Source organism: Equus caballus, chromosome 25, assembly GCF_041296265.1.
Source record: "Equus caballus isolate H_3958 breed thoroughbred chromosome 25, TB-T2T, whole genome shotgun sequence".
NCBI classification, from domain to species: domain Eukaryota; kingdom Metazoa; phylum Chordata; class Mammalia; order Perissodactyla; family Equidae; genus Equus; species Equus caballus.
In genome coordinates, this window is record NC_091708.1 from 42,661,763 (window position 1) to 42,687,445 (window position 25,683).

At 42.6% G+C, this 25,683-nt stretch overlaps 1 protein-coding gene and 1 non-coding gene across 4 annotated transcripts in view; one reads left to right on the plus strand and one right to left on the minus strand.

Annotated features, from left to right (window-relative positions):
* The window catches only part of MED27 (mediator complex subunit 27), a 198,366-nt gene that overhangs the window by 72,461 nt on the left and 100,222 nt on the right, over nucleotides 1-25,683 (minus strand). The window lies entirely within an intron of this gene.
* On the plus strand, nucleotides 1,938-2,135 carry LOC111770731 (U2 spliceosomal RNA). The gene has a single exon (XR_002804137.1). It is a non-coding gene; the product is annotated as a U2 spliceosomal RNA (small nuclear RNA).

Consider the following 25,683-nt stretch of genomic DNA (forward strand, 5'->3'; position numbering starts at 1 on the left):
TTTAGCAGGCTAGGAAAATAGGAGAATGGGTAGGTTAAGGGATGATTCCAGAAACCAACCTGAGTGTGTAGATTTCTAGGATTCTATGCCAATTGCCCAACTTTGCTTGCTTTTAGTAAGGGTCAGAGTTCTAAATGGGCAGACAACAAATGTTCCTTGCCATTTCTGGATTCCTTTATCTATGAGCTCTTTACTTGTAAAGGAAAGCAGTGGCAGGAGAAAAAGAGTTCCTAAGAAAAATACCTGCCATCGACATAGGACAAGTGGGAGGTCTGGGGAGGTAGTTTTCGTTTCCTCCCCAACCTGTGATCTCAGATAAAGCTCAGCAAACTCAATCCAAAGATTTTATTAAGCAAAAATGAATTTCAAGGAGACTGTTTTTCATTCACATGCCTAACATAAAGGAGATGCAAATTTCCTTTTTACAGGTGACATTATGTATTTGCCAAAAAGAGAAAGAGAGAGGCAGTTGCGTCTCTAACTGAGGAAAACAATGTCTAAATCCTGGAAGCAAAAATCAAAACACTTCATTTTCAAATAGAGGCAAACTTCAAATGCAAATTCCCCACTAGTGACTTGACAGAAATAAGGAAAGCTCGGAAATTCAAAAGGCGGAGACGAAATGCGACTTTCTTTTCGCCGAGGGTGGGGTCGGTATGGGGGTGGTCGCCGCCGCACCACCTCTTTGGCAGTACTTCCCAGGATGCTGCTTCAAGCCAGCGTGCCCCGCGGGCGTCTGCACAGAGCTCTGCAACATGTGGCGGCCCACTTTGCGTGCAGGGCTGAGGACAGGTAGGAACAGCGTGCTCTCCTCCCACACTTCCACCATATGCTACACTCTGCTCTGTGGCAGCATCAGATTACTTTAATTTTTACCTTTGGAACAGAGGCAAACAGGCAGTGACACAGCAGCAGTGACTGGTGTACACTTGCGCAGACGTGGTGCGGAAAGACATTAATTTAGTGCCAAATTGAGCAGTGAGTCACAATTTGCACATATCTGTCAACCTGTTAACAGGGTAATAACTTGGAAAGATTGCTGTTCCTATTTACATTACAGAGGCCTTTCGAAAACGGAGAGCTGCTTGGTTCTCCTCCTTGAAGAACTCAGCCAATGAGCTGGCTAGATGGTTCAAGAGCCAGGCTACAAAAACCAACTTTTAGAAATCACAAGTTCCCATCAAGGTGTGATTCATCACTTCAATATTTTCAGGCAGAAAATTAACTTTTAAGCAATTAGAGAATTCTATCCCCCTGCCCTGCTCCCCATTTACAGTCAGACTCTCAATGGTTTCTGATGCAGTTTTCCCATTGCAATCCAAGTGATTCTTCTCAAGGTCTCTGTAAGCTTCCTCAGGACTAAGCTTTAGTCTAAACTACTTCAACATCTCTGCTGCATCCGAAACAATCAGGCCATTCTCAGATTTCCAATGTTAATTTCTGAAGCCCTACAAGCCTTGCTCTCCTCTTCTGATTCTCTTCAAGTAGCTTGGCCTGTTTCTTTAAATGTCCTTAATCAGAGAACTAAACAACCGTGGGACCTCAGAGGTCCTCTCATCCAAGGTCCCTGCCAATCTAGGAATTTAACAGCATCTTCAAGAGAAGGTGTACATAAAAACCCTGGTAACATACATCACAAGGCAGCCTCTTGTACTGTTGGACCACCAGGCTGTTTCAAATCCACTTACCAGTATCTCCACCCAATTACCCCACTTCAGCCTTGGGGAATGACACACAAATATCTCCTCCAACACCTCCAAGGCCTTCTGCAAACACGTAAAAGACTATGGGGTTTTCCGATGTCTTTTATCAGCATTTTAAAATCTTTCTTGGGTCACAGATCCATTTGAGAATATACTAAAGACTAAAATACATGTCTGCACAACATTTCACATACCATTTACTGCAGCTAGGAGGCCCTTTAAAGTCCATCCACAATTGGTTCTTGACCTTTTGGCTAAGATCAAGTGCAGTGTCTGTTCTGATCAGCTTAAAGTCCATTCACGAACCCCGAGTTCAGAATAACTGCTCTAGACCTGTTCTAGAAGTAAGGCATCTGGTTTTCTTCTTTGTTGCCTTCTGAACGGTAAATTGTATGTTTCAATAACGCTACTTTCATTTTAGAAATACATATATTTGTTACAGCCTAGAAGCGAACACGAGTGAAGTGGTACGGGGGCACAATGCATCTAACGGTTCTAATCATCTTAAAATCACACTTCCACGCTGGAGCCCAAGGATAATGTTTGTTTGTTTGTTTGTTTGTTTTTAAACAACTGTCTCTCGCTGCTAATTAATCTTTCCAACAAAGTCAAGGACCCACTTCCAAAGCCTTCGAGCTCATTGATAGTGAGCCACCATTTCTGTCCCCTAAAGCCACATCACCCATGCTTTCTTTACAGAAACTCCTTGCTTGTGGAAAGAGCTGCCTGCTTTCTCTACCACTGCTTAAGGCACAGCTCGGTGGAGAACTCAAGTCTCGAGCCCGAAGAGGGCCCCGGAGGCCCACAGTCCAGCTGCTGCTCCTGCCCCAGCCTTGCCCGGCTGCCTCCTTCCACTCCCCGGGCAGGCTTGCCCCGCCCTGCACACTGTGCACATTCTGCCTTCTCTGCCTGGAGGGTTCTTCTCACAACTACTTCTACCCCCACGTCCCGGCAGTCCCGCTTACCCTTCAAGTCTTTGGGTTTCAGCTTAAATGACACTTCCTCAGGGAAGCCTTCCCTGACACTCCCCTCAGCCCCCATCAGTCAGCGCACCTCATCCTACCTCTTGTGGCACTTTTTATTTCTCTTTGTGTCTCCTGTCCCAGTTGTAATTAAGCAGTTTTTCGAGTGGTTATTTGCTTAATGTCTCTCTCTCCAAAAGGACTCTCTGCAGGATGACATGACTGCCTTCTTCAGCGCTGAATCCCAGCACCCTGCCGTGGGCCTGGTAACCACGAGACACTCCTTAAATATTTGCTGAATGAGTAGACAGGACATTAAAAGTAAGCCATGGAGACCCAAGTTGGGCAGTTATGAAACAACTAAAACGCAAAGTTCTCTTCAGCAGATGAAGATTTGAGGTGCTGGAGAGTTCATTACCTTAGCCATCAAAAGTCACGAACAAGAGCAGCCAGAGAGCTCGGCAGAGCAAACCTCAAAGACCACAGCAGAGATTCTTCAAAGCCTTCCAGCTTAATATGCAGCCACACGATCCCGGCATCTGTTTCAGGAAAGGCTCAGTGCCTCTTAGACGCAAGAGCCTTCTACAGACGTGCACTGCGTTATTGACATGCCAGTTTTAAAATGTTGCTTTTAATGAACTAATTAATTCTGCGAAAACATTAGTACAAAGACATGCACTACCAAATTGGGATTACAATACCAAAATGATAGCAAAACAGAATGTGGAAGGCATTTCTAAAGATATCAGTTTTTCAAAACATTAATTTTCTACTCTACACATTAAAATACGTTGCAAACTATTTGTTATTAAAGCCTTAAAATAATTTGCTGGACAGATGGCTTAGTTCTCTAAAATCTGACCCCTCCTCAAAAGAAATAAACCCCAACAAACCTGGACTCCAGCCAGTGATCCTGTGTTAGTGAGATGTTTAGCAGCTCAAACCAGATTTAAATAGCATTTACCCCACACAGTGTGTACCATACATGCTGTTCATTATCTCCATCCACTACAAAACTGAAAGTTAGGAATGCATATATTAATAAACCACATTTTGGGGGAAAGGGTAATGCCCAGTAGATATCAAAAAGGGAACATTTGGACGACTTGAAAATGATTGAAGATTTTCCTCCACACCTGTCCAGAATGATGAGACCAAGAGGACTTTGCCAGTGGGTGGAAACAGAAGGGGGTTTGTCTAATTACTTCATGAGAATGAGATTGCCTGAAACTACAACCATCAATCTCAATATACTGAAGAAATAAGACTGGAAACTTGCGCCTAACTTGCTCACTTCTTCCACTTAGGTCAAGCTTCTCAGATTTATAAAATATCTACATCATGTCTGTGATTTGTGGTTATTCTATCAAGAAAATTAAAAGTATTTTCTAAACTGTACATCAAAAAGCACGACTAGATGTATGACAGACAGAAACAAGAGCACTGGCTTAGATTTCTACACCATTTCTCACCACACTCCCTTACTGTCCCTGCCCAGCTAGCTACCTACATACTGTGTTATTCTCTTCCAAGGAGAGACACTCAAAAACTTAAATCTCTTTACGGAAACTCAGCCTCAGCAGACAGGCCTGTCCGGATTAGGAACACTTGCTTCCTGGGAGGGAAACTGTGGCCAGGCCACGGAAGTGGAAGGGGAGCTTTCCCCTGTTCACTCCTTAGGAGCTTATAAATTTTGAACTATGTGAACATGTTACCTGAACAAATTTAGGAGAACCACCTGAGCAAGCAAACAAAAGCCACTCTACATTTCCTAATGTTGAAATAAATGCACCAAGACCCATCACATACTGACATATATAAAGAAACCTGCCTGCCTGCCTTCTTGTTGAGTGTCAAACAGCCCAGTCAAGTTCACAGGCATGTACGAACCAGGACACATGGTAAATACCATCATAAAAACAGAATTCCTCCTACACATGATTTAGCATGAGTTAGAGAGGTAAAGAGTTTAGCTTGTCAACTATCCCTACTATATCTACTAATAAATATTTATAAGGTGCCTACAGTCCTCAGCAAAGAATTACTGTGTTCAGGGAATATTAAATACTAAGGATAGAAAACAGTTGAATTAGCTGGCCCACAGGAAGCTTTTCTGCAAGAAGCGGACAGCGGGAGGGATGGGTCTAGCCCATGCTTTCTGCTGAAGGAGAATCAGATCGAGCAGGAAAGGAGGCATTGTTTTACAGTTTTCAAAGCACTTTTGCATCTTTTATCTCATGTGATCGCTCACCAGCTTTGGGAAGTAAGAAGGGCAAGTGTCAAACTCCCGATTCATAAATCACAGAAGAAAGGCTAAGTGACTTGTCCAGGGTAACAGCATGGCCGAGCGGTGGGTGGAGCTGAGCCCGGAATGTCCGTCTGACCCCCGTCCCAGGGCCTTCCCCATCCCAGGGCTTTCTGGCATACCACAGTGCTTGTATTAGCTCCGCGAGGATTCCACAGGAAAAGCACATTTACTTTCTGTCATTCCCCAGATTATTTATAAAACAATTGAGACATTTTTTAGTAGTGTATTAACCAAAGTGAGATCAATTTATGATTTTCTCTCTTCCCAGTCATTCAGTAAATATCCATTCAGTGCCTAAGTGAGCCCAGGGACACAGGATGATCAAGGTGGACTCCACCCTCAGAGGTTTACACTTCATTCGCTTACAAGCCATTTCCCTTCAAGGCCACAGGCTTACCTCCAGAAAAACAGGAAAACTAAGTTAAATTTCCTTCCATTCCCTGTTGGGTTTTTGATTTTGCATCTCTCAATTAATGTGCAAATTTGGTAGGTAACAGGAAGGGGCAAAATAGTGAATACTTGTTTTGCATTTTATTTTCTATTAATAACTAAAAGGTAGATGTTTTTCTAAATTTCTGTCCTTCTTGCATTAAAAATTTATTCAGACATCTGTGGGTCCCAATTTTCCTTAAAATATTTAAACAATGTATTAAGCTGGGGAAAGAATTCCAATATCACTCAACATCTACCTCCTCTGCAAGTCTTTAGACGTTACAGACCAAAAAAACTCTCAAACAAGAAAAACACCCACATCAAGCTTTCCAGCAACACCAACGAACAAGAGTCATTAATCCACCTCTGCCAGATCTGGTGAAACGACGCTTGGAACTCACATGCATGCGGATGAATGTGCGAAAAGTTCACACCCCAGGGCTTCTGACTTTCAACCAGCCAACGCACACTGCAAAGTTACACCCCTCCCTGAAGTCCCACAGCTTCCCTTCCCAGCCCGGTCACAGTTGAGGACCGGTTCCTAAGTGCACACTGGCCCGTTCAGATGTGGCACTTCTTGGCAATGCTTTAATGTGGTGACCTGTTCCAGTAATTCAGAGTTTGCTGCACACGTGCACAAGATTTTGTTCATATTTGATGTTTTAATGTCCTGGGAACATATATGGTAGATTTCACAAAAAGAAATGCCAAAGAGAATGCTAACAATCATTGAACACATAACTTGTTCCACTCATAACAATACATTAAGCAAATGCATACCAATAGCCAGAAATGGTAAACACATTTCAGGAAACCATAAAATTTTTTTCCCTTTCTAGGACAAATATGTTATATATGACAGCACTTTCAAGTTTCATTTTCACTCATCAGACAATCACTCCTTGAGAGAGTCTGAGGCCTACCCACCTCTAGTCCCTGCAATGATTTTGCACATAATACGCACTCAATAAACATTCGGTGACCTGGACTGATTTAAGCAGACTGGATCAAGGCTGAATAAAGAAGACAGAGTAAACAGAACCTTGTTTTGTAATTGTTTCTTTTACAAAAAGTAAAAAATTCTAAACCAGAAAATGTCATCCAACATCCAACAACACAGTGAGGCTGTTTCTTTCGCCTCCCCTTTCTAATGGCAGCTGGGTTACAAGGCAGACTTGAGATAATGACAAATGGAAAGTAATGAGAACAAAACCAGACATTCCTGGGTGGGGTCTCTGGCTTGGAGCTTCAGGGGGCTTTCGCACCTATGGTTCCCACCTGGAGTGCTCACTGCGTGACTCTTCACTCCTGATCTAACGCCCCACACATCTCTGCCGAACCAAACCTTCAGTAGAAAAGTCTTCTCCATGGCCCCAAGATGGCCCAGTGCTATCACTCACGGCATCCTTCATTTGTCCTTCAGAGTACAGATCACAATCCAGCCCACACATCTGGGTGACTGACTGTTGAACGCCCACCTTTCCCACCAGACTGAAAACTCCATGAAGGAAGGGCACAGTCCATCCTGCTCCCCGCCGCCAGCGCCTAGACACTGTCCGACACACAGCGGGCTCTCAATGGATACCTGATAAATGAATCTTCCTTGTGGATGCCTTGAAAGTGTCTGCAGCACAACAGAGCCTGAGGCTGGGGCTCAGGATCCCAGGGACCTGGATGCTCCCATTCTCACTCTGCCCTCAACTTGGACAGTTCCCTTAACCTCTCAAAGCTTCAGTTTCCTCATCTGCAAATTGACACTAAAAACGCTATCTTCTCCATATGGTCATTATGAGAATTAAATGAGAGAACACAGCACATAAAGCACTTAGCACAAAATAAGCAATTATTTGCAATATTAGCTGTTCCTTTTATGTGTACAAATATTGCCTTTTTCTGAAGAAAACGGTTAGGAACTTTTGCTTGTGTCTAGAGGAACACAAAGTCTCACTCAGTAAGTCAGTCACAGACTAAAAACTGCTTGAAGAACAAGCATTAAAGGCAGGGAATATTCCATTCTGGTTCCCTGCTCATTTTAACACATTACTGCATTTCAGTTAGTAGAGTTCTTTTCATTATTTTCGAATGAAGGCAGACAGGGAAGAGGGAAGACTGCTGCTGATCCTAAAATAGGACTTAGTATGGAGTGACTGGAGTGAATAGATCTGGCTTCTAGAATGGATCTATGCTGGACATCTTTCTGGTGTCCCTCCACATCCACCTTTCCACCCTCTTTCACCCTACACTGTGCGCCAGGAGGCTGACTTACACAGAGATTACATCAACGAGCCTTTTTATCCTCTGGCCTTCCATTTGGGTTCAGTCAAGGGTAGGCACTAGCCAGAGAATCAGAGGGCGGGAGAAGCATGAGGTCATGGAGGGTGGCTGTGACAACTCAATAACGACAAAACACCAAGAACTCTAATCCTATAGCGATGAAGCTTTGGTTCATCCCCCTACCAGCTGAGGGATGAGCAGCAGACAGTAACAGGGACTTGGACTGGGGGACAGCAGAAGCCGGCTATGACTCCTAACTTCAGCTTTGTTACCAGCTGCAGGGGGTCAGTAACGGCTATGTTTTCATCCCCTACGTTTTACATCCCCCTGCCCCTACTAGCTTACAGAAAGAGCACTGGGTGGGAGTATGACCCACGAGATACTGCCTCGCACCCCCACCAAGACCGGACCCTCTCCTCCACAGTGTTCTCTGCCCCAATGGGCTGAGCCATGTGGACCCCGTCAATGCGTTCCTTTGCCCTTTGGTTTCTGGGTGGGTTTGGCTGAAGGAGGCACTGACAGGAGATGTGGAAGGTGGCAAGAGAGTGAGGTCTGGTATTTATTCTGCCAGCAAAGTCACCAGGAACTGGCTACACCCCTCATTAGAGCTCCGACAGGATCCTTCTCCTCACAGCTCTCTCTCTCTTCTATTCTGGGTCCCAGTGACCATGACCACACACTCCCCTTGCCCTCAGGGGAAGGACCAGCAGGGGCCCTGCACTACTCCCTGTGGTGTCCCCACACCAGCCTGCATTTCTGGAAACAGTCCCTCTGGTAAAGCCTCCTCAAACCAGAAACAGTCCTCTTCCTGGAGTCGCCTCCCAGAATGGCATGAGGTTCATCAAATGAAACCACTCCCGCAATTCCCCTGCTCGAATAACAAATATGGCAAATTGAAAAATACTTAAATTAATTGAGGGTAATAGTGATATGAGTATTCTAAATTGGTAATGAAATAAAACTTTACATACACTCTGCTCACTTAGCTCAACATCGTTCATTTAACAAACATTTCCTGGAGTGTTTTAACTGTGGATACGGCTAGTTTTGACATTCTTGGCACTCAGACAGAATAATGGAATCATAATGAAAGGATCTGCCTCACTGAGGAATAGTTACCCCAGTCTATCTGCTATTTCTCTTACTGCCTCTTTCTTCTTAAAGGGACTCAGATCTCTGAGCTGCAGGCACAAAGCATTCCTTCTCGGACCACTGCCAATGCTAGTCTGCTCTTCTCTCTCACTAAGTTCACTGTCAAATTCACATTGGCTCCAGACTAACAATTTCCAAAGTGTAACACGCATATTCACAAAGTGGTGCGTGAGGTGATGTTAGGTGATATATGGATGAACATTTTTAATTTAAATATATATGTATATAGAAAAATAAATAGCTAGCAAGTAAAACCTGATTTCACACATATCACTTTTTAGAATGAGGCTAAGTTTTAAAAATGACTTTATTTAAAGAAAAAAACTATGTAAATAACAGAACAGCTTACCAAAGGTTATGGCAAAAATCCTATAGGTGGTTTGTCAATGACTGAGTTTAGAAACCCCCTAAGAATTAGGCAGGTAATTAAACAGCTTGGTTTCAAAAAGGTTTTTCTTGTTTTCATAAATTGCATTTTTTTTCCATTCTAAATAAATATGCACTCTCATACCTTTAAAAAAAGAACAAACCAAAGGTTTTCATGCATACATCTGGAGATACTGAAGAGCGGAGAAATGGCTAAGCATCCTATGAGGGGCCAGGGTGTTTAGGTCAGCAATACCCTGAACAAGGGCTGCGGATGATCAATCACCTTGGGAGCTGACTGCAGGGAATGTGCATCTGAGAACGTGCAATTTCAGCGTGGGAGGAGGGTCTCTTGAATAGAAAATAAAATAGCTTTCACACAGGCAGCAGCATGCAAGGCCACTGCCCCCAAAATTCCCTTTGCCACCTTCAAAGGAGTTAAAAATTGTCCCAGAACGAATTTCTCCCAGTGGAGCCAAATCTAGGATTCTACCAGAGACAGGGAGATGATGCTTTGCTTGCCCTGAACAAACTCTCAGAGGGTGCCCTCTACAGGTTGACAGCAGCCTCACCAAACCATAAAGAACATTTATCATATCTCCCTAAGCTGAGAAATCCTGTGGCAGTTTGTCAAATCCTTGCACAAACTCTTGTATTTTGTAAGTCAGAGGAGAAATAAAGTTAATCAATTTGACCCTCTGCTCACCCATGCCACCACTGCCCCTCTGAGTCCTACCTCCTCGTTCCACCCCCATGGCATCCGATCCCAAGGAAACTTTCCTCTGCCCACAGGAAGGGGAAAACTTCAGGAGAACAAAGCCCATCACTGACAAACAGGGATGGTCCTAAGAATGATTCAAAAAAGAGAAAGAGATAAAAGCTTGGAAGGGTGACTCTATCCAGAAGACACAACAATCCTAAATGTGTATGTTCCTAAAAACAGTCAGTAACAGGCTTCTCTCAGTAGTTAATAGAAAAAACAGACAGAAAATTAGTAAGAATATGGGACATTTGAATGATACTCTCAACTAACTTGACCTGAATGACATATATATTCTACCTTCCAAAACAGTAGACTACATATATTTTTCAAGTGCAAATGGAACATTCACCAAGGCAAATCAAAAGCTTGATCTTAAAACAAGTCTCAAAATTATGCAGAATGTGTTCTCTTGACCACAGGTGAAGTTAAAAATCCATAACAAAAATATATTAAGGAAATCCCCAAGATATTTAGAAATTAAACAACATATTTCTAAATAACTCATGAGACAAAGAAGAAATCACAAGGAAAATTAGAAAATATCTTAAACTAAATTATAAGAAAAATATATCAAAATTTGTGGGATGCAGTTAAAGCCATTCTTGGAGGGAAATTTATGGTTTAAAAAAGCTTATATATACATTAAAAAAAATTAAAAGATCAAAGATCTAAGCTTCCATTTTAAGAAGTCAGAAAAAGAAAAGCAAATTAAACCCAAAGTAAGCAGAAGGAAAGAAATAATGCTTGTAAATAAATGAAACAGAAAACTGATTAAAAAATAGAGAAAAATCACTGAAATCAAGAGCAGATAATTTGAAAGAAAATAAATAAAATTGAGAAATCTCTAGCTAAACTGATCAAGGGGGAAAAAAGAGAAGACACAATTTACCAATATCAGGAATGAATGAGAAGATACCATGAAAGTCTAGAGGCATTAAAATAATAAGAGAATATTATGAACAACTTTATGCCAATAAATTAAACAACTTAGATGAAATGGACAGTCCTTGAAAGGTATAAATTAGAAAACTGATATAAGAAGAAATAAAAATCGAAGCAGCCCCTATATCTACTTTTTAAGAATTGAATTTGTTATCAAAAACCTTCCCATAAAGAAAACTCCAGGCCCACATGGATTCATTGGTTAATTCTATCAAAAATTTAGGGAAGCAATAATACCAATCTAACAGAAACTCTTTCACAAAACAGAGGAAGTGGGAAGACTTCTCAGCTCATTTAATGGGGCCAGCATTACCCTGACTGAAACTAGACAAAGGCATTACCAATAAGATGTTCCTTATAAATAAAGACACAAAATTCCTTAATAGAATATTAGCAAATAGAATCCAGCAACACATAAAAAAGATAATATGTTATGATCAAGTGTATTCTAGAAAGGCAAAGTAGGATTAACATTAAAAAATCAACCCATGTTGTGGTATACACATACAACAGAAAATTACTCAGCATAAAATGGGTGCATTTTACGTAAATTATACCTCAATAAGGTGGATTTTTAAAAAATGTTTAGAATATGCTTTGAATCCTCTGCACTAATCTCAAATATTAACGGGACAAGAGTCAAATTAAGAGGTTTTCAGTAAGTCTTGGGGAGACAAGGCAAGAGACTGGATCCCTTTGGGACTTCAGGCGACGAGCACTTGGTTTGCTTTGTTCTGTGGGCTGCACCAGTGTGGGGAAGACCACGAGTCCCACTGAGCTCTCAACCAGGTGAGGGGCAGCAGTGGTGTGTAACATGTGCCTGTGGAATCCCAGGCGCAAAAGGCTCAGGCACAAAGCTGGTTTCATGATCATTTCTGTCCTCTCATTGAAGCCTGGGACCGGTCTTCACACCTTTCGTGAAAAGGGACGTGAATCTGTGCACAGACAGTCTGAGAGGAGATGCCGGCCCGACAGGCCGAGCAGGCCCGCAGCAGGAGAACTGGAGCAGGGCGGCCTCGTACAGTGAAGCCCTTTTGGCTTCCACATCTGCCCATCTGGACCATTAGGAGTCTCACATGCATTTGTTTTTTTGGATTTTTTTATAGATAAATTTTTTTTTTAAAGATTGGTCCTGAGCTAACATCTACTGCCAACCTTTTTTTTCTTCTTCTTCTCCCCAAAGCCCCCCATTACATAGCTGTATATTTCAGTTGTAGGTCCTCCTAGTTCTGCTATGTGGGACACCCCCTCAGCACGGTTTGATGAGCAGTGCCATGTCCGCGCCCAGGATTTGAACCAGTGAAACCCTGGGCCACCAAAGCGGAGCATGCGAACTTAACCGCTCAGCCACGGGGCCGGCCCCTGACATCTGAATACAGAAAACACTTTGGATACATTTAGACCTGTACATTACTACCAAAACAAGATATTTCCCTTAAAATAATTTTTGGATAGAGATACTTTCTTTTCATGTTGAAAGGGAACAATGAATAAATCAGGAAGGTGGTACTGTAATTCAGATCACAAGACTGGGAGTCCCACGGGGTGCGTTCAAGTCCCAGCTCTACTAAGTGGCAAACCACCGGGCTTCAACCCTCATCTTGAAACGAGGATGATAACTGTATCTTTCAGAGGGTGGTTTTGAAGACTAAATGAGATAATGCATGTAAATAACTTAGCACATTTCCTAGTATAACACACACACAGAGGACTAACAGCTTACGATAATGATAATGAGTCAGTACATGAAACTCTCTCCCATAATCCAGTAACTCGGTCCTTTTGCCACTGTTTTCTCCATCACCTCACCTGAATCCAAAGCACGCGGGGCAGTGTGTGTGGCTGAGAACAGCCTGGACTGGGTGTGGAAAGATCTGGGCTCCGTCCTGGTTCTCCTACTCACTCATAGGCCCACAGTGGGCAGTCAGCTGGCTCTTCTGGCTTCGGTTCGTCGTCTTTGGATTAGATGCTCTCTAAGGGGCCTTCCAGCTGTAGTCAATTCAGCATACAGTTCCTAAGACCTTACTACCTGCACAAAGAAGCAGTTACACAGTTCTAAAGACTATCCATCTTTGAATGGTACATATGGCAATTATTCTCAAAATTCAATCTATCAAACACCTCATTCCTTAACCTTTGTGAATAACTGGAATCTATTGTACTTTTAGCATAACTATTCCAAGTACAGTTCTGGCATAAAACACATTGCCTTTGTCACTGTCTATGGGGGCTACTAGAAATTTCTGAAGAAACCAATAACTAGAAAAGACTACCACAATCAAGTCTTAGAAATAAAGATGAGTGTCTTAACAAGAACCCTAGGAAACAGCAATTCAGTAATCAAGGAAATTTACAGGAAGGGCTCTACCCGCTAGACATCACACATGAATGTGGCTGAGTAGGCTGTCCTGACGTGGCGGAGTAGGATGTTCAGAGGGCATGTGTAATTAAACGGCACAAAACTACTAAGTCTTTCACTTGAAGATCTCAGAATAAAATAGTTATCTCAGATAAAAACATTTATTTAAATGTTAATAGCTTTAGAGATAGAAGCCAAGAGTACTTAAATTCTTAAATTTCAGATATCTACTCCTGTAAACAGAAGATTTGCTACAAGGAACAGATGTAGCTGTAACTCAGATTCAATTGTGTCATATCAATCATTGCATTTAATGCTCCAAATATCACCATACGCACCTACCCATGAAGGTGGTAACTCGAGCTCTGATCGGTCAAGTGGTATGTGTGTGTGCCTATCTGCATGTGCATGGGCATACACACATTCAATATTTCAAAAGTTCAAGTGTTCAAGAGTTAGAGACACAGCTCATAACAAGGAAACAATGTCAGTTTCTCCTGCTCAGATCCCACAGTTGTCCTAGACAAGGACTGCTGTGAATCATCCCGTGAATGAGTCAACAACACAATGGTGTTAAATTGCTTGGAACTGTGTTAATAGGGAGGATTACATGTAAAAGGAGAGAGAATCATTCCATTTTGTTAAAAACAGGTGCAGAACCAACGTGAATAATAACAAAGGGCTGACAAATTGGAAGGTATGCATAGAGGATGGACATAACCAGTAGTCTTTTTGGAAACAAGGTGTACAAGGACATAACAACAAGGGGAGAGAGTCTGTCTTTAACAGAGATGAGATAACACCGTTACTCCTAAAACACGCAAATGGAAGTTGCTGAGTGAAGATGGATCAATTATTCTTGGTCATTGAGAATAGTAAGAGAGAGTTCCAGCAGGGAACACTGAGGTTAAATATTAGGCAAAACTTTACAACTGGAAGGATTGCTAGCAGAGTAGAGAGGCTGCCAGGAGTGGCAAGGAAATGACCGCCTGTAGAGACATTCAGGGTTAAAACTGGATACCTGCCTAATTATGAATGGAATTATTCCTGCCATAGTTCAGGAGTATGGGAGAAAGGTGCCATTAGAGAGGTCTGTTCTCAACTAAATGAGAATCAAAACAAGGAGGTTAAACTGCTTTTCAGCATTTTTAACCCTCTAGTATAAGTGAGGGTTTGTCCACTGGGCAAACTCCTTGACATTTAAACCCATCTCATGCCTGTTAAAATGGCCTGCATATGCTGCAGCAGGCAAGAAATCAACACAATGGCGACTTGTTTCAGAGAAAGGAAAGGCAAGCTGTCTGGGTGGCTCAGGGTAATACACATCACAACCACAGAACAGTATTTCTTCCCTGCCCGAAATGCTCTCTGACATTTTTCAGCCTTAATTCAAAGGCTTCTTTCTTTGTAGAGTTCAAAACAGTAGAATATTATTTGCTGTTAAACAATGTGAAGCATTTAAGCTTAATTAGCATGACTCAGAAACTTTTCATCATTTCCATGAAGGTGCTAAGGGCCTGCTGACAGCTCTGGGAAACAGGACTTTTTCCAGATTGCCACTGTAAATAATGATTGACCATTGGCCCCTGCATTCCAGGGCCTAATGAAGGCAGCGGGGTACACAACTGAACTTTTGCCTTCATTAACTGGCTAAGGGATCTCGTGGTGGGGAAACTCTGCTTTCTACAATCCCTTCACAGCTAAAACAGCAGAGCCCATTCGCATCCACCGGGACCGTAACCCTCTAAGGCTAAAAGGCCTTCTGCCCGCTCTGAAAGACGACATGTAGAGGGCCACTTCTGGCACTCTTCTCTCCACAAGGAGGAAGGCACTTTAGCGAATCAATCCATGTTTGGAAATACATTCCAAGAGTTGACAGATTTAAGGATTATAATAATAGCCCCCAAAGGAATCGTCTAATTCTGGAGCTGGAAGGCAACTCAGGGGATATCTAGTCCAAATCCTTACTCTATGGAGAGTGAAACTAGGGCACCAGGAGAGGCTGGCTGACTTGTTTAAGGCCTTCTAGCTGGTTGTAGGTGAAGCTGGGATCAGAACTCCAACCTTCTGAATCTGCCCTGCTCCTAGACATAGACTCCTAAAATGTGGCTACTAATAAACACCACGAACAAATAAACTCTTCCAAAAGATACATTTAAGAGCCACTTAGGGTCACATGTAGAAAAGTTTTCATTGTATTTTTCCATTGCATTTTCTACAATATTCTTATTGAATCTTGCTTTTCCAACAATAAATTCTGGTCATAGTTTAAATGTAACTGAAATTATACCACAAGGTTTTGAGAAACCTTCTCAATCTATTTTCAAGCACAGACTCTGGAGAGATAATGAGCTTATGTTTAAATGTATGCTTGGAAGTACTCAGATCAATCCGGGCTGGGTGCTATCCTATGCTCAATTAATAGCTTCTTTGGTATTTTCTGAAAAACTTTTGGAATAAAATAATAACCCAGTTAAACGCATTTTTGTAAATATTCTCAGCATTCTTTCCTTCAGCGAAGAGGAAAAGCTGGATGAAGTACACAGTGAGATGGCTTCATTTTATGTGGATTTCAAGTAACCAGCTAGTAATTCTCATTCTTCAGATATGGATGACATCTCAGCACTGATTCAAACACACCTGATTCATCTATTTTGGTTTTCGAGAAAGTTTCCAATCCAAAAATAAAACTTTAGAAACCCAAACATGTATTTCTAAAACCTGTGCCACAATGACCAGTAAAATATTGAAGCATTATGTTCAACTAAAGCATTTTCGAGCCATACATCACTTTCTGTTTGGGTCCTACCCAACAGTTTCAAAGCTCATTTTTACAGTGTTCAGGGATAATAGCAACCGTATCATTCACAGGAGCCATGTCCACTCAATCTGTACAGAAGGGAAATGGAATTTTTCCAAATAGATTAAGTTTTAGTGTAGAGAACAAAGACCCCCTAAGGTTAGTATTTCCGAAACAAAATGGCCAGAAATTAAGTTTAGATAATTTCAAGGGATATTTTTCAAGTGTGACTGGCTCAAAATAGGAGGCCCACCATCTTAAACATGAAATTTTTTAAAGCCCCTGGAAGCAGCAAGCAAAAAAAGACGGGAACGATCAAGATGCCTACATCATGGCAAAAGTGTTTCTGACACCAAGAGCCGTGCAGTGCGAGACAGTACCTATGGCCTCATTCGTCCACCACTCCTCGAGAATGTGCTCCTTCTCATTAGCAAAGCTTTCAGATACCTCACAGCTACCTCTTCGGATGCCTCATCTTAATTTTGTCCAGTTTTATGGATATCTTTTCAAAACAAAGATATATTTATTCTTAACATGAAAACAATGTATTTTATTAAAGTTATGAGCGTCAACCCAAGCCCTTGTGCTTTATATTTATAGTTTTTTTTTTGTTTCTTCTCCTATTATATAAGAACTGGATCTGAGCTGTTGTTAGTGTGTGTGCTGCAAGTTTCCAAACGCGTTACCCTGACAACCTGAAGCAAATGGGCTCTGGAAGAGGGTCTTTGATGGTCTGGGAAACCGACAACAGCAATGTCAGGCCTGCTCTCATACTTCTTGGTTCTTGCCTGTGTCCAGTTTGTTATGGCGGTCAAAAAACAAACAGTGAATAAGTGAGTGTGCCCTTCTATGGTGCTGACTACCCACCTTTGTAAGTACCCCTGGTCTGATCGTCAGGTATTGGAGAAGGCAGCATAGATGCTGGAAGAGTTAAACACATGGGCTCTGGTGACCCTGGGCATGTAATTATTATAGTTGCACCTGGCTGTTAGGTTGATAGGACTAAGTAAGGTGTTAAGTGCTCAGAACAGGGCCTGACACCCGAGTAATCACTTAATAACTAACAGGCCCCAGTGGTGGTGGTGGGATGATGATTGGGAAGCTGCATCCAGGCTCATCTGTGCCTTCGTTGATGAAAACTTCATGCACTGACGCAAATCACTCTGGGCACATATCAGGTCCACAAACAGAAAACCGTGGGAGTTTTTAATGACATAAGAACAAGAGAAGGGATGGGGAGATCTTGGTATCGTGATATTGGTACCTAACCCCCGCCCCAAACTCTCATACTTAAACCTTGAATCAAGGACGTTCAGTTCTTATAAGACGGTGGTCTGTTTTAGAAAGTGGAAAGCATAATGTTTAAGCACAAGGGATCAAACTGGTCTACTTTGATGGAGTCCTTTCCGATACAAGGACATATTAACTATATTTCAAGCTTTCCCGTGGCACTATGCTAATGCATGTTCAGTGTTACATCTAAAATCTCACAACCCTTCCAGCAATTCCATACTCAGTTCTTATTTTAAACTCACTGTATTTACATGCCTACTCATTTTTCAATAAATGTTTTTTAAAAGTCAAAGTATATAAACTTACACACATCATGTATGCATTATGAGTTTTATTTATCTGGATCTATATCATTTGTAGGTATTTTCACTTAAATAAAAAAGGTTTGGGAAGGTGAAAAAGTTCCGATCCCTTAATCTTTTCTTTTGAAAATAAATTATTCATGAAGCTCTCTCCCTCATTCCCAAATGGTTAGGTTTAAACAATTGCTTAAAGTGCTGTTTTTAACTGAAGAACACATTATTCATAAAGCCTACAGCCCAGGAAACACTTACTTGCTAACTGGTCATTTTCATCTGATCAATGACTTCACAGCGCTGAAACATACCACAGTGGAATGTGCTTCCAGCAAGAGGCCAGTGGCATTAAGTGCCTGCCTCTCATAAACAAAGCAAGTTGGTTAATGGTCATTTTATGGTCCACATACTACCCTGAAAATCTATTACAGTGTGGCTTAGTCACTGAGATGATTTGGGGGTACTAAGCACAGTGGGAACCTTCCTATAACAGGTTAATGGATCAATTTATTTATTTCAAATTTGTTCTTTTCAAGTTGAAAAACCACTAAAGACTTTCCAAGCACTCAGCTCAATAACCATGAGGCGAGGTAGTCATGCTGCATCTGTTGATCTTGGCCCTTCTCTGTCATTTACAGCTCCTGGGTCAGTGCCGCTGGCTCACTGGCGGCTGGCTCAGCATCAGGGCCAAGCAAGATGCAGAGCCTGGCTTTGTCTCCCAGGAGCCCACACGTCAATGAAAGTCTCAGGCTACCTTGTGTTCAAAGATCTCACTGGGTTTCACTTTTTCTTAAATACAAACCCAAAGTTAAGAAACTGATCAAATAACAGAAAATAAAGGAATCCGTTTGAACGATAAAGCCTAGGCCACTCCCATTTGTCAATAAGTATTACCTCAAATTTCTCATAAAAATATGAATAAAAATACATCACTAATTTTATACCTCATCCCTGTCCCCCAAACCGGGAATTCTCTTTTTGAATTCATACCTTTCAAACATTAAAGTTCCAGTGCAGAGTAACCAAGCGTCAGCAAGACAGCAGGCGACGATCAGAGATTCAGATGTCTTTAATGCTTTTTGGTAACCACGGGTATTGAGAGAGGACATCCACTTTGCGAGATGGACCTGACACCTGAGATTAAGAGTGTATTCCTGCTAATGATCCCAAACTCAAGAATTCAAAGACCAGGCAAGAGGATTTTTAGTTTTGCTGAATTTAAGGTCACGTGCAATATGGCTAAAAACACAATATTGTCCCTAACATAAGGAAGAACAAGTTTAAAATTTCTTTATTTAATTCATTTTGATCTTCTAGTATCACTTCTAATGACATGGTTGAAAGCAAGAACTCTGGAGTCTTTCTGTCAGTTGTCACAGTGCTGCTGGGCAACACGACACTGTAGATAAAAACCTGTACCCTGGACACTGACTGCCCAACTTCAAATTCTCGCTCTGATACTAACTAGCCATGAGACCTTGGCCAAGTCATTTAACTTCTCTGTGCCTCAGTTTCCTCATCTGTAAAAGAAACATAATAATACCAACCTCACAGGGATTTTCTAAGGATTAAATGGCTTAATAAATGCAAAGTGCTTAGAAAAGAGTCTGGCACCTGGAGTACTATCTGGATGCCCACTAGAACTCTGACCTCCAGCACTCTGCACCAGCTGGGTGGCGTGTTTCACTTTCCCGCATCTCAGTGTCTTCACGTGTAATACAGGAACAGTAATACTGTCGTCACAGTGTGGCTAAGTAATAGTGTCTGTAACGTGCCTGGCACAGGCTCTGGGACATCATCTGTGCTCGACAGGCAGTAGCCAACATCTTTATTACATCAATAACGGAATACTTCCTCACATTGTTCTCAACTCTGTGCAAGAATCTTTGTGACTGAATAAACAATACGCCGTAAGCTTATTCAAAATATAAACCCCGGGCCATTCCAATTTGTGGGTGTTAATTCAAAATTTTCAGAAATGTCTGGTGCTATTTTCAGAACTGTACTTTACCAAGAAATCTCTCTCAATTGTATTCCCCATGACACCACCACTGTGAATCAACAAAAAATGCTCAAGGGCTACTTGCAAATGGATAATTGTAAAAGCAAACTGAAGTGCATAATTTTTTTTAAGGTATTACTGCTGCTTTCATTATCAGGTTGCATTTATAGCAGAGACTCCAACTCAGAGAACATTTGTGTCTCATGACTCTCATACTCGGGGGTTAGAACTAGTCTTAAGCGAACAGATATCTATGCTTACAAGAATCCTAATACTTGGAGCTGAAAGGGACTCAACCACCTTGTTTTACTGATGGAAGGAAACCTAGTGGCATTAAGTGATAGCCAAGGTTGAAAGATTATTAAGGGGCAGAAATGGGGCAAAAATCTTTCTTTGCTTCTGGCTCCATCTTCCTTCCCACTATATTACAGGGCTCCCTAATGGAAACACTCTATTCTCGAATCTAGAGTTTACACTGTCTTAGATAACAGTTACTATTCTGTCTAACCACAGGGTACATGTGTATACACACACACACACACACACACACACACACACACACACACACACACTGTGCAATGAGGGAACGCCATAACAGAACGACGAAGAACAAAACATCAGTCCTCTCTGCTGGGACCAGGTAAGCCTAGATTTTTAATTTTTGATGATATTTAATTCAGTGTATATTTCATTACTATTTTAATATCATAAGTGGAATTTTCTTCTTCCATGTTGTAGTTTAAGTACCTTTATAACATTAGAGAAAAAGGTTTTTCTTTTACTTATTTTTCAGGGTAATATAACCACAGTAAAAAGGGCTAGAGTCTTTGGGAAAAGTCTCACAATTCCCAGAGTGGCCAGGGAGGGACAGGCCTGCTGTGCCCGTGAGTCATCATCTACTGTTCCCCGGCCATCACTATTCTAGCCCAGAGGGGACCTGGGAGTGAGAACGATGGCCCCGACAAACAACCAGAGAATTGAGAGCAATTTCTGTTCAGGTGGCGATGCGCATCATGCACAGAGCTCAAAGGGGGCAAGATGGCAGCGTGTGAGGGGTGGCTACTTTGAGGTGGTCAGGCAGGCCTCTGAGGCAGCATTTAATTTGACAGAGCCAGCATAATTTTTGGAATGTCTCTAAATCTCCTCCTGAAGTTAGACAAAGCAACTAGAATAGTGAGAGAGAGATGAAATCTTCAGTAAAACTTTATTTAAAAAATTCCCTACTAACCACAGAGTACCAGTGGGCAGGACTGCCCAGGGTCACCAGCTGTGAGGCTGCGTGTTTGGAGGAGAAAAGGGACAACTGATTGCCCTAGGGCCACAAAACCCTTAAGCCACCAGAAAATACCCTCCTCCAAAAAGAGGGGCCCTACCAAGATGGGAGCCTTGAAAAGTGGGTCTCGGAACACCTGGCAAACTGGATGCATCCTCTCAGGGTCGCAGTGCAAATGATCATGCACACCTGCACCGAGGGGTAGCAGGGGGCTGCAGGAGGGTCAGGCCCTGCTGCCTGAGCCACAGAACCGTCCAGCAAACACTCCACCCAGAAAGGCAGTCCTCTTCCTCAGGGCACGTGCTCGGAGCAGGATCAACCGGAGCAAGGTAGGACGTCCCAAAAGGCAGGACACCAGCCGTCCAGAGCAAGAGCAGAGTTGCAAACACAGAATCTAAAGGCCAGGCACCCAGCCCCCTCGGAGGCCTGGGTGGCACGGAGCTCTGAGTGGCAGACCAGTGTCCAGGTCCTTCATGAGCTGGGAAGGCCACCCTGGCCACTGCACACCCTCCTTGAACCTACCCTCCACAGAACAGGGAAGTCCATCCCACACACGGGACACAACATAAACGTCATCCCGCCCCACTCAATACCACAAGGGAAAAGAAGGTGAAATTGAACAGACTAACAGTCCACACCATTAAAAAGTCCACAAGCAGGGGGCTGGTCCCATGGACGAGTGGTTAAGTTTGCACACTCCGCTGCAGGCTGCCCAGTGTTTCGTTGGTTCAAATCCTGGGCGCGGACATGGCACTGCTCATCAAACCACGCCGAGGCAGCGTCCCACATGCCACAACTAGAAGGACCCACAACAAAGAATATACAACTATGTACCGGGGGGCTTTGGGGAGAAAAAGGGAAAAATAAAATCTTTAAAAAAAAAAAAAAGTCGGCAAGCAGATAAAAACCGTAACCATTATTTCAAACTGAGCTAAAAGAAATTAAGAAAACAACTAACTGATGATTTGAAAAGACAGCACAAATCAGAAAAAGAAGTTCTTAGAAGTGAGATAGCTGGACAACAAGAGAGTATGAAATGAGAACTAACAAAACTAAATAAACTATGGGGAAAATATTCTAGAAACAAAGACCAAATTAAAAGAAACATAAGAGCAGAGACACCACAGAAAGCAAAGCAAGAGAAATGGTGGAGAGCAGGAGGCAAGTGAAGAGCACAAAAATCAAATTCTGTAGTTTACTTGGATCCTGATAAAAAACAAACCCACTGCAAAAGGATACTTTCAAGACAGCTGGGGAAACGGAATATGGACTGGACATTAGATGATAAAAGGGAATTATTGTTAACTTTGTTAAGTGTGATAACGACATTGTGATTGTAAAAGCAAATGTCCTTATTTTGTAGAAACAAGAATTCAGGAGTAAAATGACATGACGTCAGAGATTTGCTTTAAAATATTACAGCAGCAACAACAACGATACAAAAAAACAGTAAAACACAAAGAAAAAAGGATAAAGAACACAGTTCAAATGGTGGTGATTTGGGATTTAGGGAACCGGTCCATGGGAGTTCATTCTTCTATTCTCTTCTTTTTTTACTTTTAGTCTCTTCCGTTTGAAACTTTAATGGTAAAAAGTGGGTGGGGGGAGGCGCCTGCTATACGGATGGGGAGAGCACAGCAAGCAGAGGGAACAGACAGTGCTGAGGCACCGGTGGGAACAAGCCTGGAGAGTTCCAGGAACCAGCAAAGAACCTGTAGCCAGAACAGGGGAGGGGAAGGGGGAAGCGGTGAAGAGGTGAGGCTCTGGAACCAGGCTGGGGTCAGACGACGCAGGCCTTCTAGACCAGCAGGAGGAGTTTCGAACTGATTCTGAAGGTGATGGGAAGCCACTGGAGGGTGTAATCATTAGGGACAGATGAGATTTCTGTTGTGAAAAGGCTGCCCGGCTGCTGCGTGTGGAGGGAAGAAGGGAAGCAGGAAGGCAGGGAGAGGTCTGCAGGACTCCAGGCACGAGACGAGGCAGCTTAGACGGGGCCGTATTAGTGGTGAGAAAGGATCTGAGGTGCACTTTAGAGACACTGCGGATGGACCAGATTAGGAGGAGGGAGAAAAGGAGGTGAAGAAAAAAGACATTTACTCTCGGATTTTGGTCTTGTCATAATTATCTGTCTGATCGGAACCTTTTCCCAGACATAAGAAGAAAACTTTACAGTTCTCTGGTTATCTCTAAAAGGTGCTCTATGTACGAGGGCCTCTATCTCTAAATGGAAATTTCAAAAGCAGTGTCAGATGTAAATCACCACTAGAAAACTGATTTACACGTGCCCTGGCTCAGGCCACTCTCTACACGCGGACAATAAGACACGAACACGCAGACTGCGCAGGCAACTGACAGAAGAGTTTACTGCAAGGCCAGCCACACTCTCACGTAAAAAAAATCCTACATTGGCAATTGCTGTCTTCCTCCCGACCCTCTTAGTTCTAGAATAGATATCTTCTAATTGGATTTGTTCCATCATCAACCTAAAGGTTTCAGATATGAGAGCTTTGAACCAATGCATATTTATTTCAGACACTTTTGGAGGAATAAATACTAAAATGATCTGTCCCTTCTCCCTACACGGGAAAGAGATTAAATTTCATATTCCAATTTCCAACCAGACCAAGTCCTCAATACAAAATAGTATCTTTAGATTTACCAAAAAATGACAGCTTTAGCAGGTAGATTTTGCTCAGTTATTCTTACATCAAACACTGCTTTTCAGAGGTGTTGTACTGTACATAGAGAAAGGGAGAGTCAAGGAGAGAACACCTTTGTAGTTGAGGGACAAGGCAGTGAAATACCCTCAAGGCAGCAAAAAACAAATGTTACCTCCAGCAATAAATTCCTCAGAAGCCAGATCCCCGTCCTGTGGGCACCAAGGTCAGAGGCGCCGTGCTCGTCACCTCTATGGTGAGTCCTCCCCGGCACCCAGCACTGGGCCCTGCAGACCTCGGGGCTTAGTGAACTCCGCTGAGCGAATGAATGAATGCACGAATGAATGAGTGCTGTCTTTGACTGCAGTTGTCCTTCTTCTCCCCTGAACTCCCCAAGTCCCTGGGCTGAAGGAAGAGGGTCTCAAACAGCGGTAATGCTCCACTGGGAACAAGGTCAAGAAGACCCCTGGTGACATCCACGAAAAGAACTGTTGCAGCGCAAAAGCTACAGTCTGAACACTGAGCAGCCTACAGAGGTCGCTCCACCAGTCGTGCTCAGAAAATGCAGAACAAGTGAGGCACCAGTCTACAAAGAGGAAAAGCAGGAAATTCATAACGAAATCCCTGGAAGCTGCTCAGGAGAAAGGTGGAGGAAAGGGGTCACCTCCCTGCCGCTGAGGAAGAAAAGAGGCACTGTGGGCATGCAGGCTAAGGCTCAGAGGGAGAGCTAGAGCGAGCTCGTTACCAAGCAGCACGTAGGTTATCATGTCTAAATTTTTCCAGATCTTTATGAAGAAAAGAGCGAGCAGCTGCATTATTCCAAATAAAAAGCAGGAACATTGAGAATACCTACTTTCTTTGTTGTGAGGCATTTAGATATGATAAAACTAAGCCTAAATGTATACAGGGTCAAAGAAAAGGAAGTTCAAACACCATTAATCTAGTATCCATCTTTAAAGGAATTTTAAGAACGTCATGTCATAATCAATCAGCAAGCATTTAGAAATAAACTTCATGGCTTAAAAAAAATGAGAATTTTTTCCAAAACTGAATACATACTTTTCTATATTGAAATGTATAGGAAGTAATTACTATTACAGAATTTATAAACAATCTAATGTAGCAATAAAGCTTCAAACATTCAAATGCTCAGAGCAAGAAGGTAACTGACATTAATCACAAACCACCTTCCTGTCACCAATTTCTATCTGGAAAAATTCTAAACTCAGAACTCTAAAGTCAGAATTCTTGCTTCAATAGATAAAGTTATCTGTCCATTCCCTCTTTCTTCCTTGTGAACCAAACCCGGACTATGTCAGATATCCTCCTCCAGGAAAGATGGCCCCATCCCCAGCTGGAGGGTAAACGCTGAGCATTCCGACTCTCACCACGCCACAGTAATTCCAGGCCTCTTGATCAGGACGCCAAGGGGCATGTGCGTGATGTGCGACCGTTCGCCCAATGAGGCTCGTGGGGAAGCCGGCTGCAGAGCTTCTGGGAGAGGTTTCTTTCTCCTTAACAGGAGGCCCTGGAAGAGGCAGAATCACCTGCATCTCAGCTTTACCTTGTCAGGACTGGATGGACCGCAGCCATGTTGCAACCGTGAAGGGAGCTAGCCTGAGGGCAAGGCCAACATGCTGAGAGCAGCAGTCTGGAAAGACGACATCGGTGAGCTGCTGAATTACTGAATGTCACTGGATTCTAAGATACATTTTCCCCACATTTAATCATCTCTGAAATCAGATGTGTTTTATAATCAATAGTATGTCATAGTTTAATTGGCCAAGATTTTTCTTTTTTGGTGGAATGTAAAATAAAGCTGCATCTTACAGTTGGTGACATCTTAGACTTGATTAAATATAGTAACCATAGTACACTCGCCAGAGCTCTCCCATCTTGGAACTTCTGGTTATAATAAACCGTGTTGTTATAAATAAATCATCCTACTGTCTAAGTTGGTTATACTAGGGTTTCTGGTACTTGTGGAGGAAGGCGCCAGGCTTGACTGAGACACAGATCAAAGAGGAACAAGCTGAGGCTCCCCTGTCACACTGAGCCCACATCCTGACTTCCATCCTTCACCACCTGTACAGCTACTAGG